This window comes from Athene noctua, chromosome 12, assembly GCF_965140245.1.
Source record: "Athene noctua chromosome 12, bAthNoc1.hap1.1, whole genome shotgun sequence".
NCBI classification, from domain to species: domain Eukaryota; kingdom Metazoa; phylum Chordata; class Aves; order Strigiformes; family Strigidae; genus Athene; species Athene noctua.
In genome coordinates this window covers 13685287-13706381 of record NC_134048.1, presented here as the reverse complement: position 1 = coordinate 13706381, position 21095 = coordinate 13685287, and positions in this window count along the sequence as shown.

Below are 21095 nucleotides of genomic sequence, written 5' to 3'. Positions count from 1 at the left end.
TTCTTTATCCTTGTCAGTAGTTTGGTGCAGGTGCTAATCCAAAACACATAAATGCCTAATCCTATTTTGAGAATGACTTGTTAGCCCTGTAAAATGTAACAGTTTGCAGGTGTTCGGAGGAATAGTTTAGCACATTAGCACACTTTTTTGGTGATTATTTTCATGGAGCTCTTTAAATAACCATTAAGCTTTGACAGCACCAAGCAGAGGCATCAGCTATTTAAAAATAAAATTAGGAGAGGGATAAAAGTGTTTGTAAAAAAATAAGCAGTAGGCCCCAGATAGCCAGCCTCTCCTTTGGGATCAGGCTGCTTTTGGGGAACCCAGTGCTTGCTTTGCTGGCACAGACCTATTTTACTGTTGATTTTCATGACACTTGTCTGCCCCTAGTTTTATTGCAGTTCTCATTTCTGTGCAGATGCATAGTAGGAGTTCCTACATCCAAAGTGCGAGTGCAGTTAAGGATAGGTCTAACCCCACTCTTAAATTTAACTTTTCTCCCCAGTTTTCTTATGCTAACATACAGTTGGACTGGATTTCAGCCGAACTCCAGAGCTCAGCAGAGGTTCTATGTCCAGCTGTGGCTGCATCTGTATCACCCACTGGGCTCCTGTATCTGTGATTTTGATGGATTGGGTGTAGGTACCATCTTATGTCACTGCCTTATTATGTAGCTAAGATTTAGCCTTGCCAGTCACAGCATCATCCTATTTCTCTCAGATTTGTTTTATGTTCACAGCAAAGCTGATCAAGGGTTTTATATCATGGCAAAGCATCATCTTTAATTTAAGGCCTAGCTTCTGTAGGGACATGCTTGTCTAACTGTGGAACCGAGACACACAGAAAAATCCCTGCTTTGTATTTCGAAGGGCCTTGTCTGGCTTAAACCCCCAGAGGTCCACAAAGTGGGTATGTTTGTCCTGTCTGTCTCTTCCTGATGCACTGCCCTGCAAGGGGAACTCTGCCAGCCAAAAGTCCTTGTGCTTGAGTAGCTGGAGCAGCAGTGCTCTTACATAGTGATTTCATTGCTGCTTTTTTATCCCTCTCTTTCTCTCTGCAACATGCAGGCACACAAAATATATAGTCTTGAGGTTGATTTGGTTAAAAAGATATCCTTCAAGATGTAATGGGCAAAGCGTTATTAGGAATAACCATCTCAGTCCAAACAGATGCACAACACGGAGGTAGTGAATGCGTAAGTGTGGATTTGGACCTATTAGCTGCCTCAGAAACATTTTTCACTTCAATATTGGCAATTTATTCTGTGCTTTCTCCTGTCTTCTCTGAAATAGGGGGAAATGATGGCTGTGCCACTGAGTCACAGTGCTGAAGGATGCTCTGTGAGTGTGTTCACACACAGGTAGGCAGTGCTGTGAGGTTTCGGGGCTCTCCTCTCCAGCTGCAGGGCATTTCTCTGAGCAGCACCTGGTGAGCTGATGGCCTGGACCTTCACCATCTGAAATGAAAGTAACTGGGTTAAAAAACAGTAATTGGACAGGACAGAATTTATACCACTTCTGATGACTGCAGAAAACTATGTTAAAAACAAATACCACAACTCCTGGAAAACAAAGGTGCTGGCAAAGGTAAGAGGCCAAAAGCAGCTCACCCCACACAGCAAACAGAGGCAAGATTAAATGCCTGAGACTTAAACTGATGAGCAGAACAAGAGAATAATGTGAAGGAAGTATTAAGGGTTAAGAAAGAAAGGGGGAAGGCAGTCCTTTATCTAGGTATTAAAGGTTTAACCCAGTAAATCTCCCTCTTTCTCTTATTTCTGGGATAAAAATAAGAGCACTTGGAAAGCTTAAGGGCTAGATTTGAGAAGACAGCCATGAGTGTAAGGATGCTCAGACACAACTGGGGACTGTAGAAATCCCTAAGCTGCTTTTGGGGGGGAGAAAAAAAATTACCACTTAAAAGTCTTATGTGTCTGCGTTTTTAGATGACTGCAGATTTTAAAAACAATCTTATAGTGGGTTTTGTTTACTTAACTTCAGCCAAATCATTTACTGACAGGAACAAAACTTTTGGCATTGAGTGTGTACTTGTTGTGCAGCTGCTTTCTGTGGTCATCAGAAGTACCTGGGGAAAAATGGTCTTTTCCAGCCTAAAATTGGTGTCAAAAGGTGATTAACCCTCTGGAAGTGCTTGCCTCTCCTCAAAACCACTATGGGGAATCTGTCCCACTAGCTCAGATGAATGAAATACTACGTTTTATATAGGTAAAAATGAATGCCACCCTGTGTGAGGACCCAAAGCTTATCTGTCTGCCAGCTCTAAAGTCTTTTTCTGCAAAACTTCCCTTGGACAGCACAGCTTTCAGGCTTGAAGTGGAGAGCTGCTAAAAGACTAGCAAACCTGAATGTTCTCGAAGTCTGTGAAATCCCAAATAGGTGGAGGTGTCCCAGACTCCTAAATGGGAACAATTTCCAGCTGCGGAATGGCTTGGTCCTGAATTCAAAACTCTTAAACTAGACAAGGGTTCCCAAGTGGATCCTGTAGAGAATCTTTCTATAAAATATGTTCAATTTCTGCAAAGTTCAGATGTGAGCAAACTGAGAGCTGTACAAAATCTCGATGCACTTTGTTTTCCCGTGTTGATCAGAGGTCTGTCCTGTCCTCTGTAATGTGAAGCAGCCGCTAAAATGTAAAGACAGAGTGAATTGAAGATTAAGTCCTGAGCACCCTTGGCTTTCAGAATTATTCTTCCTAAGACCTGGTTCTCCTGCAAAAGGAGATCTTGGATTGGATCTCTCTCAGCAACTTCCATGCCATGGTTGACAAGAGCAAGAAAAGGTTGTCATGTGGCTGGGGCCATGTTTTGTACCCTAGAGATGGGAAGTCAAGCTGTGCTCTTGGCTTCATGTTGTTCATCTTCAACATGAAAAATTCAGGAATCAGACCCTGCCTGGCAAGGCTCACTAATATTTGCATGAGACAGACTGGAATATAGCTTTGCAGCTATATTAGATGGCTTTAAGAACTAACTTTCCCATTAAAGTAAGAAAATGGAGCTGCTCAGGAGCCATGCACAGAGTGTATACTAAGGAGCTTTCTCAGACTCAGTTTTATGGTCAGAATCACATTGGAAGCAGGTCCCTGTTAAAACAGGAAATACTTTGCTTATTGCAAAAAACCAGGCCTGTTCCATAATATACTTGGGGTTATTTGCATTTTATGCCAGCAATAAAACACAACAGATTTACAGGGAATCTGCCAACCTGTTTATTGGGCTTAAAATCTGACTTCCCCCTACTGCTTTATAATAAGCAATAAATGAACAAACACTGTTCCCCAAGCTGCACCCATGCCAGCCAATACAACCCAGGATGCTTCTCTGCAGAGAGAGGCTGAATAAGAAAGAAGCCTCTTTGCTGGTTAAAGTAATGTTGGTCAGAACATTAGCTGGCACTAATGACAGTTTCAGTGTACTCATCCAGAGGAGTCTGTCGCTCTCAGGACAGCTGAGTCGATACTGGGAGAAACACGGGTCAGTCGCCTCATCTGATCAGCTGGCTTGTTTCATAGGCTCATATAGTGCTTGTGAGCTGCAAAATGCTCTGAATCTTCCTGCTAAAGAAAGAGAAATCATTATTTCTTGGAACACAGAAAAGAATAATTTTCTTTTAAGAACAGATTTTCTTTTTTTTAGATATAATGTAACATTAACAGCAGTCCAAATCTAAATGTTTCTGTACTATTTTTGTTATTGTAATTAAGAAGTCACTATCGGTCATTAGCATTAACAATTTTGTTAATCAAAGAACATTTAGTGATTTAGAAATGAAAAAAAGGATTTATTTTGGCAATATTCTTTTTGGTCTTTCCTCAATTCCCCCTAAAAGAAGATAATTTTGAAAAGACTGGGGACACTAAGGAAGGATACTCAAGAAAATGGGATTTACTATCAAAATCTGTGCACTACCATTTCCATATGCAATGCTCATGTAATGGATTGTTAAATAAAAAATAGATCATAAAAAGTAATAAGAAAATCAGAGGCCACACTGCTAAAGCGTAACCCCAAGCAAAGAAAAACTCCTTGCACCAATGCTTTTGTAAACAGCATCTGCTTAAAAATGAAAGTTTAGTATACTATATGCATATAAAAACCAGCACCTGTGAGTAAATCCAGATATAGAGTCAAAGTGACTGCATTTAACAATATCTGCACAGACCAGCATCCAGTAGTGTTTTGGTTTGCATCACCCTTCCTCCAGCTTAGCTCTGGTCCTTCTTCCACTGCAATCATTGCACTGACGGAGATTTCTCCCCCCTAATTTTAGGCATTGAATAATTTGGCACCCACTGTAATGCTGTCCTCATTTTCCCTCTGTGGTAAGTGGAGCCAAATGGGGAAATGACCTTCTGGAGGTACTTGATTTGGATACCCACCTTAGTGAGATGAGCCACACTCATTTCTACATTTCTGAAAGCTAAGAGAGACGATTTCTGTGCTGTGACAGGGATAGCAGGGAGACCTTCCTTTTAATTATATGTATTTTGATAATGCTTGAATGGCTACCACACACAGAGGAAAAGGTGATTCCTTCTGCAAAGCAGAGATGGAGTCCAAGGCTCTATTCAGCCCTGGCTCTATTCCAGCAGGATAGTGGCAGAAGCAAGAACAGACTCTGCCTCTCAGTCCCTGCTCCTTGCACCCATACCCAAAGCAGCCCTACTTTTGTTACCATACTTGTACCTCTCCCCCCTTTTTCCAGCTAGGTTCTTATTTATGCCAAGTTTCAGGAACCATTTTCTCTCTCTCACATCATCTCTGTTTTTTGCCCTGAAAACAGGTGGACAAAAATTATTTGATCCCAGTGGAGCTAAATGTCTTTGTGGTTCAGTGAGCTCCTTAGCAGAAACACAAGGAGATATGAAGTTCTAGCATCAGTGAGATTATTGGAAAACTTGGTGGCTTGAACCAGCAGCTGGTAAGGGCAGCTGTGGAGCACAGCCTGGTCTAAAATAAATTCTGTAGTTTGGTGTCCCCTAAGAGGAGAATAAGATGTGACCTACATTAACTAGATCTTAGTTTCATCAACTGTCAAACTCTGAAGAAGAAATGGGAATTTGGCTAAAGAATTAAATATAAAAGAATAGTACAAATAGGAAGGGAGAGCACTAAAGAGGCAACATCACAATTTGATCCGTTAAGCCAGGAAAAGAGAAAGAACACAGTTGATTAAGTGTATTAGTAATAAGAGCCTAACCAGGAAGAGAACATCTAACCAGGGGAAGGGTATCTTACTGAAGAGGTGAGAAACCTGACAGTTAACAGCAAAATGGAGGTTGAAACATTTAATACACTTTTTATATATTACTCAATTGTCACTAAAAACCACAACCATTTTGTACATAACCTGTTCAGGTGCTTGGTACAGAGGTAGAAAATGTAAAAATAAAGCAGGTGTGCATAGCACGTACTCCTTACAGCACTTCACTGGGATCTGAACTGGTGTAAGAAACATGTAATTTGCCCCACAGTGTGTCCTGCTGCATGGGTAGTGCTTCACCAGCCTGTGATACATCCTCGGTGGATCTTGACAAGATAAAGGCTCTGGTTACATTCAGCACTTTTCTAATATAGTGGTCACTTACCAGCATGAATAGTCTAATTATGCTGCCTTTAAACTGGCAATGCAAAACAGAAGTAGGTGACATAGTTCTCAGCATCACATATTAAAATTATGTGTAATGGATTTATGATTTAACTGCACAAATGGGAAGATGTTCATTTTTCCTTTCAGCATCTACCCAGAGTGTATGCTTTCAGGTTTCTAGACACTGATCATGAACAAAACATTATTTCTTGGGGTTGACGCTTGATTTCTGAGGGAGAGCTGAGCAATTTAAGGTTTTTTTCTGATAGTGGACTCACACTTCAGTATGGGCAATGGTTTCAATAGAAGCCATTCACCTGAGCTAAGAATTAATATTGGCACATCAATTCCTTCATGTCTTTGCATTCTGGAATATCTCTGCAGATTCTTCACAAATCAATTACACGTAAATATTTTTCAGCCTCAGTATTATCACTAATCTATGCTCTCATCTCACCCTATTGAAGGTTTAAATGAACCATATAGTCAATAGTTGAGGTTAGAGAGCAAACACTCCACAAATAACCTGTAGAGAAGTCTAGTTCTGTGAAGTCAAGTCTGGGTGCCAGCTATTCAGAGATGTTAGCTTAAAGGCTCTTATATTCGGTGAAATGAGAACATGGTGAATAATTTAAACTTAAACAATGCATGTGCGTGGATACATGTCATCTTTTCAGTACAGCCATCCAGCGACAAGGACCAGATTCATTCTTTATGGTGTTCAGAAGCTACTGCAGCTTTGGTCCTTTGCCGCCTCTTAACCACACTTGGAGTTCCTGTTGCAGGGATTGAGAAGAAGTTTCTTATTTCAGCCCCAAAAGATGATAAACAAGCCTCCTGCTGTCCTTCCCTCTCACTTCTTAAAGATTTTCTTTGCTAGTATATTGGGAAATTGTCATTAGAGGCCTCTGCTTTCGCTGCTAGAAGCCATTCTTCAAGCTGGTAAATCAACCTGCAGGTAGCTTCTGTCACTGAAGTTAGGTGCCAAGGGTACGCATCTGATAAAACTTTGGGATGTGAAAGCAAGATGAGAACTAAGTTAGCCTGAAAATCTGTCAGACACAAGACACAAATATATATTTTGGTAACTAAAATAATTTCCTGGCAAAAAGCTGCATGCTGTTTGGGTCAGGATGAGTGCAAGCAATGAGATTCATTTGCACATACTACATGAAAGGTAGCTCAGACTTACACTGCAGTCTGAGTCAGGGGAACAAGTAATTGAACTTAAAATAGTTCAATAAGTCTGCAAAAGGTAGTCTGCAGTTGCTCTGCAGCTGAATGGCAAGCCTAAGTGAATGGGACATTTTAATATCAACTGCTCTTATATCCTGCAAGGACTACTGAAAATTAATGCAATGGTAGGGCAAGCATCACAGCTTGATGTCCTGTCTTCCTACATCCTAACGCTGAGCATCACAAAGGTACAAATAAATCAGTGTAAATACCAACAAAATGATAGTTTTCATGATATTTCTAATGTGTTGTTAGGACAGGCTGTTCTGTGCTTATACTAGTAAGAAGGGACATCAATGTGGCATGTCCTCAGAAACATGAAACAATACAGAAGCAGGGAGAAAATAAGGGAGAAATCATTGTACTTGCATTGCAGAGAGGGGGAAAGAAGGAATAAAGTGAAATGTGTAGAGATAAACAAGCCTTTGAAGGATAGGAAAGTCTGAGATACCAAACAGATAGGAGTCACATGCTAAATGAGCAACACAATTAAGTCTTCAGCAATAAAGAGGATAAATGAAAAGGGACTGAAGAAGGGCGAGAGACAAATGAAAGTGCAAAATGAACCCAGAAAACAAAACAAAGATTGAGTCAGTCAGTGTGGGTGTGCACACAGGTGTCTGTTTGCAAGCACAAATATAGATCAGGAATATGCTGACCAAATAAAAAAATGATTTAAAATCTGCAAGACATTCTGAAGCTGGAAGGATAAAGTGATTGAAATAAGAATGTAAGTGGAGAAAGCTGTAAATTAAAGGATAAATTGGGGGGATTAGCAGTTGAAAGATTACAATCGTTTCAGCATTTCTGTGAACTCCAGTGACAAGGCAGAAGCTCTAAAATCTGTAAACTTAGAGGTTTAGGACAATACTTGGAAGGGTTTTTGCCTCAGAGGTATGGAGGGACTGTAGACCTCCCTAGGATAGGGAATGCAACTTGAGCACCCTCTGTCCCCCACAGCTCACGTGGCTCACCCATTTTCATTCAGTCTTATTCTGCCAGCAGAAGGCTCTGGCAGGCCAAGTGTCAGCAGTTTGCCTTCAAAGCTCCTTGCTGGTCAACTTGATTCCCCAAGCTGTTATACTGGCATGTGTGGATGCGTTGTAGGTATTGTCATTTAAAAACCTTGTCTCATCTGAAGAGTTTTGCCATGAGAAGATTTTGAGCTTCTTGTTTCATGGATTTGCAGTCAACTGCTTGTGCTTGCACTTCCCAAGCACATTAGAAACAGCTTATGACATTTCCCAGGCACCAGGGAGTGGAATGAAAGCGTATCCAGAGCTCGGCTTTCTCCTCTGCAATACACCACGGCAAGCTTCTGGGGTGAAACCGGAGTGTCACAGGAAGAGAGCCCTTTGGCTCACTTGTAAGGCTATAGTGAGCCAAAAAGCTCACGTATATCTGTGGCCTGGTGAGTGGTTGGGGTAAATTGAGGAAGACAGCACAGCCCTTCAGGGATGGTCTTCTGCCTGACTGCTGCCTCTGTGATCAGATGACACTGCACATCACTGCGAGCTGCTCTGTCTCTCTGGTCCTTTTGTAGGCTAGTTGTGTGTAATGCAGCCTGAAAAGGAGGCTGTGTCGCACTGGGATCTGTGCAAGAAATACGGGAGTAAGCAACTGCACAAATGTCTCTGCTTTCATGAGCACATTATCTTCAGGTTGGATGCCGTGTCAGGAACTGCTCAGTATCTGCTTGGCCTAATTCATCTGTTTAGGCTGGTGATATGAGTTAGAGATTGGATGTGCTACATGACTCAACTCTTCAGGAACTGACAGACACAGCAGTTCCCCAACTCCCTGAATTATTTTCAGATGCCTTAGCAGTGTTCAAGCACAATACAAATTGTGACACAGGAGATCTCTTTACAAAACACTGAACTCAACCTCCTCCTAGTCTATTATATATCCTGTCTCCACAGAATACCTTTTGAGACAGCATAAATCATCCCAGGAAGCTTAATCATGTGCCCATCTCTGATTCAGAGGAGCAGCTTGAACACCTGAATTAACACAACCTGGTTGTCATCTTCCCACTGCTTTTCACTGTGCCAAGTCTCTCTAAGCAGAACTGGAAGTGACCCGTGTCTAAGGGAAGGACACATACCTATGTGCAGAAAATGAGGATGCAGCTCAGCAGAACGCTTGCCTGTTCCCACTTCTGTGCTGCGGCTCACTGTCACCTTGCTTTTGGCAGCACAACCTTACATAGGGCTGTGCTGTGAAGCAGGTCACTGAAATGATCCAGGCTAAAAATAACCTGCCAATAAAAAGAAGAAATTGCTCTTCCTCTGATCATTTTCAGCAATGTGGCCTCCTAAGAAGCAACTTGATGGGGTCGGGCACGCAGGAGAGGAGCTTTTAGGCCTGCTTGTTACCAGAGTGAGCCTCCCATGCGACTGCACTCTGAGCAGCCACCACTTAGTGTGCAGTAATCCCATCCGCAGGACCTTTCTGTCACTGTGTGGTTAATTAAGTGACCTTCTGAAGCACAACAGGATGTGACAAGGTGACTCATCCCTAGTCTCACTAATTTCAGTTCTCAGACTGATCTGGATAAAAACTGCCCAGGTTCCCACAGTACTAGAAAATCAGTGTCTCTGTACATCCCTCCACCTTTCTCCCTGGGTTCGCCCGTGAAGCTGAGGTCCTGTCAAAGCAAAGCCATTAAGGCTCCCATAGCATGGTTCCCAGCAATGAAGTTGTCCTAGTCAGCCTGCATTCTGCACATTCTACATTCCACCTGTAATTTCAGGGGTTTATGGAGTTCTTCTTTATTTCTTTTCATGAAATGCCCTGAAAGAAAATCTATATCCTGCCTTCCATCCAGCAAATACTGAATTTCAATGGAGAATTAAGTGATTCATCTCTACTGGGTATAAAACATTGAGGATCTGCCTGACACAAGATAATCAAACTGTGGACCATCCATAAGATGTCCAGAGGGATTTCTTAAGCACCAGACATCCTTTGGCACCTCCATTGCTCAGGTATCTTTGATCATCCTAGCAAGCAATCTTACAGTATTAAGCATATAAATAACTTAGAAGTTGGGTCTCTGTTCCTCTGTGGGTACCAAACACGTTTCCTTTATTTCTACCGCCTAAGTTTCCAGCATTTTCTAATACTCTTATTGCTGTTTGTAGGATTTGCTGAAAGATCATCCAGAGAAAAAAGGAAAGAGCACCCCTCTGTACTAAACAATACTTTGGTTTAAATACATGCCTACCTAATAGTGAAAAATGTAGAACAGGTAGGTAATGAAGTCCTTGCAGCAGTTGGATAATTGTACTTGTCTAAAAAACAAAGCAAAAAATAAGCATACGTGATGAATGGCTCAGTACAGCGACTACAAATACCAGGCTATTATGTGTTGAAGTTAATAGCAACCAAATGTTAGTAAGATGGCTCGAAAGGAACAAGAGTAGGTATGTCTGATAGAGTTTAGATATTCATCAAACAAATGTAGGTCATTAGTGGAAAGTATTACAAAAGAAGAATGGGTGATATCATGCAAGGTGTAAGGTAAAAGTCATCATCAGCCTCTGATTTAGTACTCATGCAAAGCACCAACCCCCACACCCCAGCAGTTATAAAACAATATACTTTGTCATCTTTCAATGCTACATCCTACAGCCTGTTTTGGTGCAACTTGCTCATCGAACAGGCCAGGTTGAATACCATCCACATACAAATGGAGGGTGAAGATTTTATCGTGTGCCAAAAGTGATTAAGGCTCCTGGTTCTGTTCGCATAAGGGCAGAAACATTGGGAAAGTAGTATTTACAGGGTCACCTTCACAGTCCTCGCCTTGTCCCTTCTCCAGCATCACCTGTCCCTCTGTGCTCTCAGTGTTTCTGCAGGTGTCCATCTGTCTGTTATCTGTAGTGAGGAGCTCCTGCAGTTTCTTGTCCCACTGAAAGACCCATGTTCATGTAGCCCTCCATAGGGCTGTCTGCCTGACAGATAATGTTTTAAGGACCTGTAGAGTTTTTTGAAGAAATGAGGTGAAAGCTAATAAACATCAGGACTCAGTGAAGCAGAGGTTTTAGGGTCAGAGTGGGTTTTTTTTAGGGTATGGGTTTTCTGCACTCTGCTGAGCACTGCCAAATTTCCCCTTGCACCTTGACTTTTGTATGTTAGCTCTGAAATCTGGAAAGTACATGGGTCTAAGCCAGGTTCAGCTGAGGTCCAGCACAGCTAACAGCACAGAATGGGTGCTGCTCTGTGTAATGTTTTTGGGGTCTGACACTGAGTGTTCTCCCTCTCCCAGAATAAACTGCCTCAGCTTCCCCACCAACTCACCTTGTCCTGTTGCCATTTCACCACCAGGCTGGTCTGGGAACTCTATTCCAATTCTGACACTGGTCATGATGGCAAAGAAGTTTGATGGGGGGTTTTCTGTTCATTTACAAAGCCAGAAGAAAAGTTTTACTTTTTCATTGTATGTTGATTCATTTTTTAAATACTCCAAAGGTCTAGAGTTTAGATACAGATCCAGAAGTTCAGATGCTTATCTGAACTGACTCTAAATTGTCTGTGTTACTCACTTTCCTTCCTGCAAGCAATGAAGAGATATACACAGTGGGGGGGCAGGGAGGGGAGGGGGAAACATGTGACCCAATAAAGTTTTCCCAAGGTCAGAAATTATTAGATTTGACTATTTCTCATTTTTCACCTCCCACTTTAAAGTTTTGGAGGGAGGGCAGCTGGTGTCAGCCAGATCCTTTCAGACTTCACATCGTGCTGTAACTAAGCAGCCATCCACTTCAATAGCAAGGGATGATAATTGCAGGTCCTAGGCTGCAGACTGACGTCAACGCTTCAGAGGAGGATGCTGACTGCTTAATGAATATCAGTAGACACTGTTTAGCTTCTGCTCAGAAAAGAAAACTCAGAAATGGCTTTTAGGGAGAAGTCGGCATCCATTATCTTCTTTCTGATGATAATTTAGAGATGTTTCTCCTTTCATTTGAGAAAAAGAGGCCTGAGAAGAGTTCACGTCCAGAGAAGTAACTTCAGGTGTAATTACGTGGCAAAGAGAACAAGGTGACATATAGGTCTAATTACAGGGTCCTTTTCTAGGAGAAAATTAATTTGTTACATGCTTGGCATGGTACAGATAGTCCCATACTAATTCCTTGTGGAGTCTCTTTATTTTCTTTAAGCCATACTGTTTATAATTCCCTGTGTAAATCTTAGAAAGGTGTATTCCCCCCCTTTATGCTGCTCCTTTCCCTTCCTTTAAGGTTTTTGGAGTGTTGGAATGCTCAGGCGGGCTGGGGGCAGGAGCTTGTTTCCTTTTTAATAACATGAAGAGATGGAATTGGTGTGGGTCCCATCTCCATGTGTGTTTCTAAGGTCCTACTGTTACAACATTATTACCGGAGACATTGAACATGCAAATTCAGAGTTAAGTCAATTTTTTATAAAACCCTGAAGCAGAGGAGACAGACTTGTAGGGCATTGCTTGTTCTGTTCTGGTATTGCACCATTCCTGTATTCTTGCCTTCTCCCCACCACCATATTCCCTCACAGAGAGGTCATGAAGAAGCCAGCTGAAACAAATCTGACAGTGGGGGGTTGTCTTCATCTCAGTGGGTTGGCTCCTGCCTCTTTGTAGTCTACTTGTGATGCCAGTGAAGCACAGAGGACAGAAAATTAAGGAGCGTATATCTCAAACCTAGACTGTGTTCATCATGATGTAGCTCTGTAAAACTCTGGTATTATACCTGGGGGTGAATTTGGTCCATTAACTTTTCCTAAATGGCCAGCTTCTAGTGAGGATGTACTTGCTTTGAGGTCTTGCTGGGGGCATTAATTTAAATTGCATCCTTGAGAGGGTAGAAGAGATTTTGGAAACCAGAAAAGACCAGAGAAAATAAAGGCCTGAAATAAGAAAGCTAATAAGTGTTAGGGAATTGAGCTTTGTTTTCATTATTGTGGTATGCAGCAAAATGCATTTCCCAGCATTCTTCAAAGTATCCCAGTAATTCGTCTTAATTAGCATGATTTAGGTGGTTGTTTCTAGACTTTGGAATTTAGCACAAGGTTAATGTACATAACTGTATGATGACATATAGAAAAACTATAATTGTCTTTAAGATGAAGTGTTCTAGCAGCATGGAATATTGGCTGAGTAGGTGGACTTGGTTCTATCGCCAAGACAAAATATAATAATATGTAATTTCAGGACTGCAGATATATTATTCATGGGAGGTTCAGTAGCAAGAAAGTAGGGGCCAGAACTCCCTCCAGAAATGCTTTTTCTGGTATGTTGGAATGAAGGCTGTTTTAAGATTGTGGCTCTTTAAAACTTAGTGTTTGATATCCAGCAGGGTTTCTTGTGTCTTAGTGCATTTAATTGTCTGGAGCTGGGCAAACTCAACTTGCCTTTGAAAGCCAAACTCTTGTCCGTACTGCAAAGTTGGTAATAACATATAGGAATATGTGAACTTACTTGCCAGGGACTTTCAATGTCTTTTGCTCTTTGTGAGACAGAACTGTCATGCTCTATTTCTGCCCTGTCAGCTGCAAGTTCATGTGAAGGTCCTTTCCCAAAGGGCTCTAGTAGCCTGTTGCACAGAAATCTGTCCTCTGCCCTTGGAGTTTTCTAGTCTCCATCCATAGGAGGCTCACATTTCTCTGCTTGGGCCTGACAGATCCCTCTGCTCTGTCCTCTTCTCCAGCAGCATTGTGGTGCTTTAAGCACTGCCGGGACTGGAGACCATGTTGCCGTTGCCCCTCCCCCACCCTCAGCGGGTCAGGCTGGCAGTGAGGCACAAACCCCGGGTTAAAATAAGAAGAAATTTAATACAGCAGTGTGATAAACAATCTGAACAACAACAGTAGCTATAACAGCAATAAACAGTAATAACAGTAAACAAGACAGAAGACGTACAGAGAAATACCACAAATGGTTACAGACAGCTCGCTTGCGTGCTCCCCGTCACCAAAGCCACAAAGGAAAAAGTTCCTGTGCTCCCGCACCTGGACCTGACATCAGCATGGTATGAATAACCCGGCTGGAGATCCCTTCCCTCTCTCTGCTGGGGAAACTTAACCGTATCCTAGCTGAACCAGGACAAGCATCCAGAGGTTTCTAGAGATTTACAAGCTTCTGCATGTTATGTTGTAGTGCGCTGAGGTGGGACTGATTCCAGCCTTCAAAAGGAAGTCTTAGTGTAAACAGCAGTGTTCTCTGGATGTTTTTGTCCTCTTTCCTTTTTTATGGTGGGATGTGTTCATATGCCCCCACCCATACACAAAGTGCACACGCAAATACATAATGTTCAGTGTTGTCTCAACCAAAAGTCCAGAGGGAGTAAGAAGCCACATAATGATAAGTGTCCAATGCAAGGTGGCCACACTGTATGGGGGAAGATCTTCTGCAAGTGTGTTGGGATTGTAACAGCCATGCTACCATTGCTCAACTGCTTTGCTCTAGGAGCTGTCAAAGAGCATTTCAAGCCACTTAGGACTTTATATCCACACACCACCACAGATGCATCAAACTGTAGAGTTTTGCTTCTAGTAAAGGAAGATGATGGGATGTGCAAAAGGAAGTGAGGTCCCAGTGAAACGTGACTTGGTCTGTATTTGTTGCATGATGCAAGTGAATTACAACCAGAAGCCAGTTTCTCCCTGCCCAGTCCCCAAACTCCTCTGACTAGTGTCTGCTTTGCATTAACATGAGTGGTTTTCTTGTTTTCCTTGAAGGGGTGACACATGGTGTAGTTGCATGTCATTGTTTCCCTCAGCAACACCAACTGTGTTACCATGGCTGCTCCATCTCTGAGATAACGTGAGAAGTGTCAGCCTCCACAAACTCCATACAGTTTGCTTAGTAGCAGGAAAGAAACAGTGTTTCTGTTTTCCTTTGCAAGTGGCTGGAATGTCTCCATGGAAACATTTGTTGTGCCACCGCGTCAATTCTTTAGACCATCTTCTTCCTTCATTCTGATGCTTTGCAAGGGAATTAGCTGTGTGATTTCCTGGTGCCTCGAGCTGAATGGATAGCTTACATGGCAAGGCTGTCCCAAGGTATATATTCAGTGTCTCTGTCCCTCTGACAGGCAGAGCACAAAGTGGTCATTTTTGCCCCTCAGGCTTTGCTGCAACTATACAAACTGTGGCCAAGAAGTTTTGGTGCAGCATCTCATTTGTACGGATAGAATTCTGTTACACAGATGAAGTGATAATCCCAATTATCAGAAGGTAATTAATTTAATTATTGAGTTTTCTTTGAGGTACTAACTAGAAATAAAAGGACTGAGACTGATAGAAGGAAAAAAACAGGGTGTTAGGTTCTATCAGACCTTCCTCTGTGACTCTGCTCTGAAGGACAACAACCTCTTTGCAGAATATACTAGAGCCGCATCATGTTTAAACTGCTGAGGTGATGCCTGAGGAACAGTTAATGGTACAGGAAAAGCATATTATGCAATAAAGGAGGAGGCAAGAAGTCAGGGAGAAACACAGGTGAGCCAAGGCTAGTTATTTATCATTATTACTGTTTCCAGTAATTCTGTTTTGTACAAGTGCACATGTATTTGTGAGTGTGAATGTGTATGTATGTCCATATTCACATATATTGCCTGTTTAATCATTTCGTAATTAAAATCTCACGGCTGGTAGAGGTGCAGACTGGTATCCAAGGGCAGGAGGGTGTTTATTTAACTCATAGATGTGGCTACGTGAGTCTCACAGGCCAACCAGAAACAATCACACTATTCAGAGCATCTTCCCAGCATGAGTAAGAGCAGCAAGTCCTTTTTTCGCAGATGACTGGAGGTGCCTCAGGAGCAGTATGCAGAACAATTCTTTGCAACCTGGGGTGAGGAGGAACCCGCAATCACCACTTTACTCAGATGAACTTTTTTTCTCAAGGTCTTATCTTTTATTCATTACCTCCAAAGTATAGCCAGTAAAGGGTGAAAGAAGAAAGCTTGTTTCTTCCTGAAGCCCTGAACCTGTTCCTGTAGAAAGAGATGCAGTGCTAAGCACGTGGAGATCTATAAGGTGAAAACACTGGACTTGATTCATGAAAATCACTCCCATCGCTATTAACAAGCAGAGAGGGTGTGGGGGGTGCAGAGCAGCGTCGAGGGGAGGAGGTATCCTCAAAGCCTGGGTCTCGGTGCGGGCTGCGCAGCTGCTGCAGGGGGTGGTTTATTAAGCATTCCACATGGGCTGTTGCGGGAGGCAGGCAGGGCTGCAGTGTGGAAATGTCAGCCTGCAAGTGTGCGCTAACCTACTTCCACCAGAGAGGCTAAGAATAATCCGGGTCCTCACTCCCTGATCTCTCCTTGAATTTGCAAGCCCTGGCTGAAGGGAGATTTATTATCCGTGGGTTTGAAAGTGCGACTGAATACTCATAGGGAGGGTTGTTTTGTGTTTTGAGGCTACAGATCCCCTGCTGTATTTCATGTTTACAGTTTATGATACACTGAATCCTTTGGTGCCTTGTTCTCAACCCTGCAATAGAAATGTCACGAAATCCATTGCAGTGTGTGCCGTCTTCTGATTTTTCCAGCCACTTGTTAATGCTTTCAATAAGGTCTAAATCACAGCTCCCCTGGAGACTGCTTTCTCTCAGAACTGTCATACATGTCCATGGGTTTTTCTCCCTCACACCAAGCTCCCCTAATGTCAGCCTTTGCCTTGGGTCCCACCAAAGCTTGCACACCCAGCAGCAAGTGTTAGCAAGGCAAAGGCGTGTGTTTTTTGGTAAATGTGTGTTTCCTGCTCATCTTCTCCAGACCCCTCATGAGTATATTGTATCGTTGCTCAATTGCCTTTTTCCAGGCTGGAGTGTCCTAATCCTTTCAGTTGTTCCTAATCCCCACTGGTTTAAAGAAATAAGGACTGTGTGGTAGTTTTTCATATCCCCGTAAGTATTTATCTGTTTCTTCAGCTACCCAAATACCTTTATAAATTGAAAATGCAGTGAAAGACTTAGATAAGTAATGGATTTATTCCATCATGTGAGCAGATCATGTGCAATACTGACCCTCCTTCTCCACGTAGCAATGGAGACTCCATCAAAATTAGAGAGATTTCTATGTCTAAAAGACAGCAAAAGAACTGGAAGGCTCCAGTTCTCTCCAGAAAATAACCTAATCAAGGAGCTGGTAATCTTGACACAGGCTTTCTCTACTGTAGTCTGACTATGTTTTAGTGTCTTGTTTGTCTGCTGTTCCAAGGGTCATTTGCTCATATTTCTCCCTAGAACAAACTTGTTCAGGATCCAGGGGATAGGTGCCACAAATACATTTTAATTTCAATGAGAAATATGGAAATTTATCTGGGAAAGAGAGTGGAGGAAAATTGAGAGCCATCACCTGTATTTTTGCTGGTTTCTTGCACTGCCTGGGAGTTTCTCCTCCTGCAGCAGTATGTCATTGGAATAATGAGGCAGCATGTTGCTTAACTGTGCAGTGGTCAGATCAGCGGGGATTTCAAGAGATAAGCAATTCTATTTGATTTTGTATCCAAGAATGATAATTTACATTCCCTCCCACCTTAAAGAGAGAAAGGCAGTCTGGGCTATAATTAGGGGTTTTTTCCCTGTCTGCTTTGGTCCTCCGTTCCTCTTATTGTCAGGCAATGGTGGCAGCAACGTCCTTAAAAGCAGGGAGTCATGACAACTGACTCTTACTGGAGCAATTTGGGTTGTTAGAAGGGAAAAAAAAATATCCCTAAAACACAAGTTCCTGAAAATGCAGTTAGATCACAAAACTGTATGAAGCAGGAAAATGACAGCAAAGGGCTGGGAACCACCCACGAGTTGGGAGTCTGCTATCTGCATGCTCATCTTCTGGGCTTGGTCTTTCACTGGTAAAAAGTGAGTTGGATTCATTTATGTCATCTGAGGGTCTGGCCATGGCTTCATGTCTGTAGATAAGTAAATGCCCACACAAATAGCTAATTAAGTGCAGGAGAAGTGTCTTGCATAAGAGCACATTAATGTCTTTGGAGCAAATGCCCTGTTGAATTTCACAGGGTGAGATCTCAATCAGTTAACCATTTAGAATAGTCCATTCTGAAGCAATATGTCTATGTAGCACAGCACACGAGTGCTCAGTGCCTACTTTTATTGTATGCTTGATTGGATGAATTTGAGCTTCCAATTAAAAAAGTTACCCCTGGCAGTGAAACATTTGACCCAAATCTTAGATTGTGAACAAATAAAGAGCCACTTTGATCAAGGTAAGGAGTCTTCTAAAGTGCTGTGACTAGATTTCTGCTTAGCATGGCAGGGGATGTTTTATTAATCGCCACCCTTATTCTTGTTATCTCTCACACCAATAACAATACTTTGAAGTTATCCCCAACTCTTTGCAGAGGAGTTTCTTATTGTTTACACATGTTGATTACATGAATCTTTCTTCTGAGTCCCACAAGATATGATAGCCATGTGTTTTTTGCCAGCTCACAGGCACAGTTCTGATGTCAAAAAAAGAAAGCCCGGATCCATCTGTGATTTTCAGGCAACTTCTTTCCAGCTAGGTACCACATTTTTCATTTCAGGAGAGCACAAGGGTCTGTGTGAATTGCATATAGTTACAAAACACATGAATATGGACAGCCAGGGCTTCACACTTCTGTTTACCTCCTAACCTGTGGATGATCTAATGTCTTTGTGCAAATCAGTTATCACAGCAAAGTAATTTACTTCTTTGAACTAAAATTTAAGTTAATAAGGCTTCTGTTTTGCCCCTGTGGTCCTCATACTTTTGGAAGAATACTATTTGTCTCTTCATATGCAGGGTGTTATGTGGGAGATCCCATACTGAAAAAATCTGTGGTTTCCATAAACATCCGATTTATATTCTACTAAAATCAACCAGAAAAAAAAAAAATTCAAGAGCGACTTTGTTTTCAAATAGCTCCAGATGCAAAATGCTCCATGGCTTTATGTCAGGATTGTAAAAAATGAATAGAGCACAGTGAATTAATTTTGCTAATGAGCTTTGCAACCACATGATGCACTTAGGCATCTTCATACAATTAAACCACAGAACTAGGCAAGCAGATCCCAAGTGCCACCCTTTGTCAGAGCACTTCAGGACCCTCCAAAGTGTTATGTCTCCCCCTCCCTTTAATTTCTTTCTGTCACAAAGAAGAGAAATATACAGATCGGTTGCTTCAACAATTGAAAAATGATGTGTGGTGTTAGCTGCAACAGTATTTTTGTAGCTCTCGTTTATTCTGCTACCCAGACAAGAAAGGCAAAGCAGTAGCATTTTATAAAGCAGAGAACATTTTTACACAGTTCTCTTAAATCTTTTTAGCAGCCCTTGAACAAAATGTTTACACGGTAAACAGAATTAAGTAAACGATCCACAAGACTTATCATGACAACCTGCCTATCCCTCCTGAACCATTGTATTTCTATCCCATTCATTCCTAACATCTGCTGCTGCTGACCCTCTAGCCCGTATTTACCCAGTTATAGTACTGTCTCTGCAGCCTTAAAATATTTCCTGTTGATTTACATCCATGTCTCTTCCATTGTCTGTTTTTGGCTGCTGGATTTTCTGTTTTCCTTTTTGTAAAGAGAAAGGGAAAAAAAGAAGGTGACTGATTTTCATTGCTCATGACTAAGAAGAACCTGATAACAATGTGAACAAGCCCTGTACAAATGGCCGTGATCAGATAAAATCATGAGTAAGGGATATGCGTGCCTCCCCAAAGTGTTCAGCCAGCAGCCTGCAGTCCTGCCGAGCTTGTGAGGTGTCATTTCTGTGCTCTCCTACCACTCACCCCGACCTTCCGACCTTCCGTGCTCCAGCTCCTGCTTCTCTGTGTGGTGAGTGCGGCTCAGCCCCAGCCAGAACTCACTGTCGTCTTAACAGGGTCTTGAGCTCACGAGTTCCGTGAAGTGTAGTGATGATTAGGCTGGTATTCAAGGAGAAGAGCAAGGATAAGCCTGAAGAGTATGCCAGTGGCTTACAGAAGTCAGGCTCTGACCTCAGGTCTCTTAAAGTGAAAGGTTTTACATGAACCTGCTGCACAGTCGTTTTAATAAAAAAAGAAAACTAATTTTTCTTTTTTTCTTCTTTTTTTTTTTTTTTTTAAAGCAGCATACTAGGAAACAAAAATTTGAGCTCAGTGGAATTAAACCTCCACCAGGAACCACCTCTAATGCTAATTTTCTGTCAGGGAGTTTCATCTGTTCTTTCTTTCATTGTGGTTTTCTTCAATAGAGGTCAGCCATACAGAAGGTTCTATAGATAGAAGATAGTGATTACCACTAGGGTAAAACAGTAAATCTATTTTTGTAAGCCAGGGAAGCATGGTTAATTGCAAGCAACTTCCCCCTTCATCATCAACTCTAAAAACACTAGACTGGCACTCGAGAAGCCTGTGTTCTCAACTCAGCCACAGATTTTCTGGGTGAATTTGGGCAAGTCAGTAATGAGGAACCATTGCCCCATGCCTCAGTTCCCAGCCCTAGGTAATAGAGCAAGGCAGAGTCCCATTAATGGGTGTGCTATGGCTATGTACAAGGATATCAACTTCAGAGGCAAGCGCCAGGCACTTCCTTCCAGAGTGCAGTCCCCATCAGTCCTGTGAAAAAGCTATTTCAGACAAATTTTTCAGAAAAATTCTGCAACAATTCCTTTAGTGTTTAGGGTCCCAGTGCCTTGTCTGTAGGATAGACAGATTTATACCCTCCAAAGATTTGCCTCCTAAAAACAAATAGAGGAAATAAACCTGCCATTCTGTCCAGTCTTTCCCCTGCGTCTTCCAGCTGGTTAAGTGGTCAGCTAATTTATTTTGTGTTGCTTTCCATTAGGAGTGGAGGATTGATGCCTGGAAGTATTTTAACGGCACTGTTGACCTTGATAATAAAACTGTCCATTCTATTTGGTATTGGTAACGGCAGCCAATATTCCCCGAATCACAGAGAGCAGAAAGTCTAATAACACAACCTGTGAGAAGTCCCATGGAAAGACATTAGTGAAGAGGCCCATTTTCATTGCTGTCTCCTTATCTCAGGCCCATGAGCACTGTATGTGATTTGCCTATCCATTAGACATTTGGGGCTGTGGTGATGCCCAGAACCATTCCCACACTCCCTCCTGCAGCTTGCTGGGTGCTCAACACGATACGACAGCTGCAACTGCTACTAGCTGCTATCGCAGGGCTGCGTGTAATTTGGAGAACAATTTACATAATTCTGAAACCTAAAAATACCCCTGCACAAACGAAATGCATTAATATGTGCTATTCTAACAGACG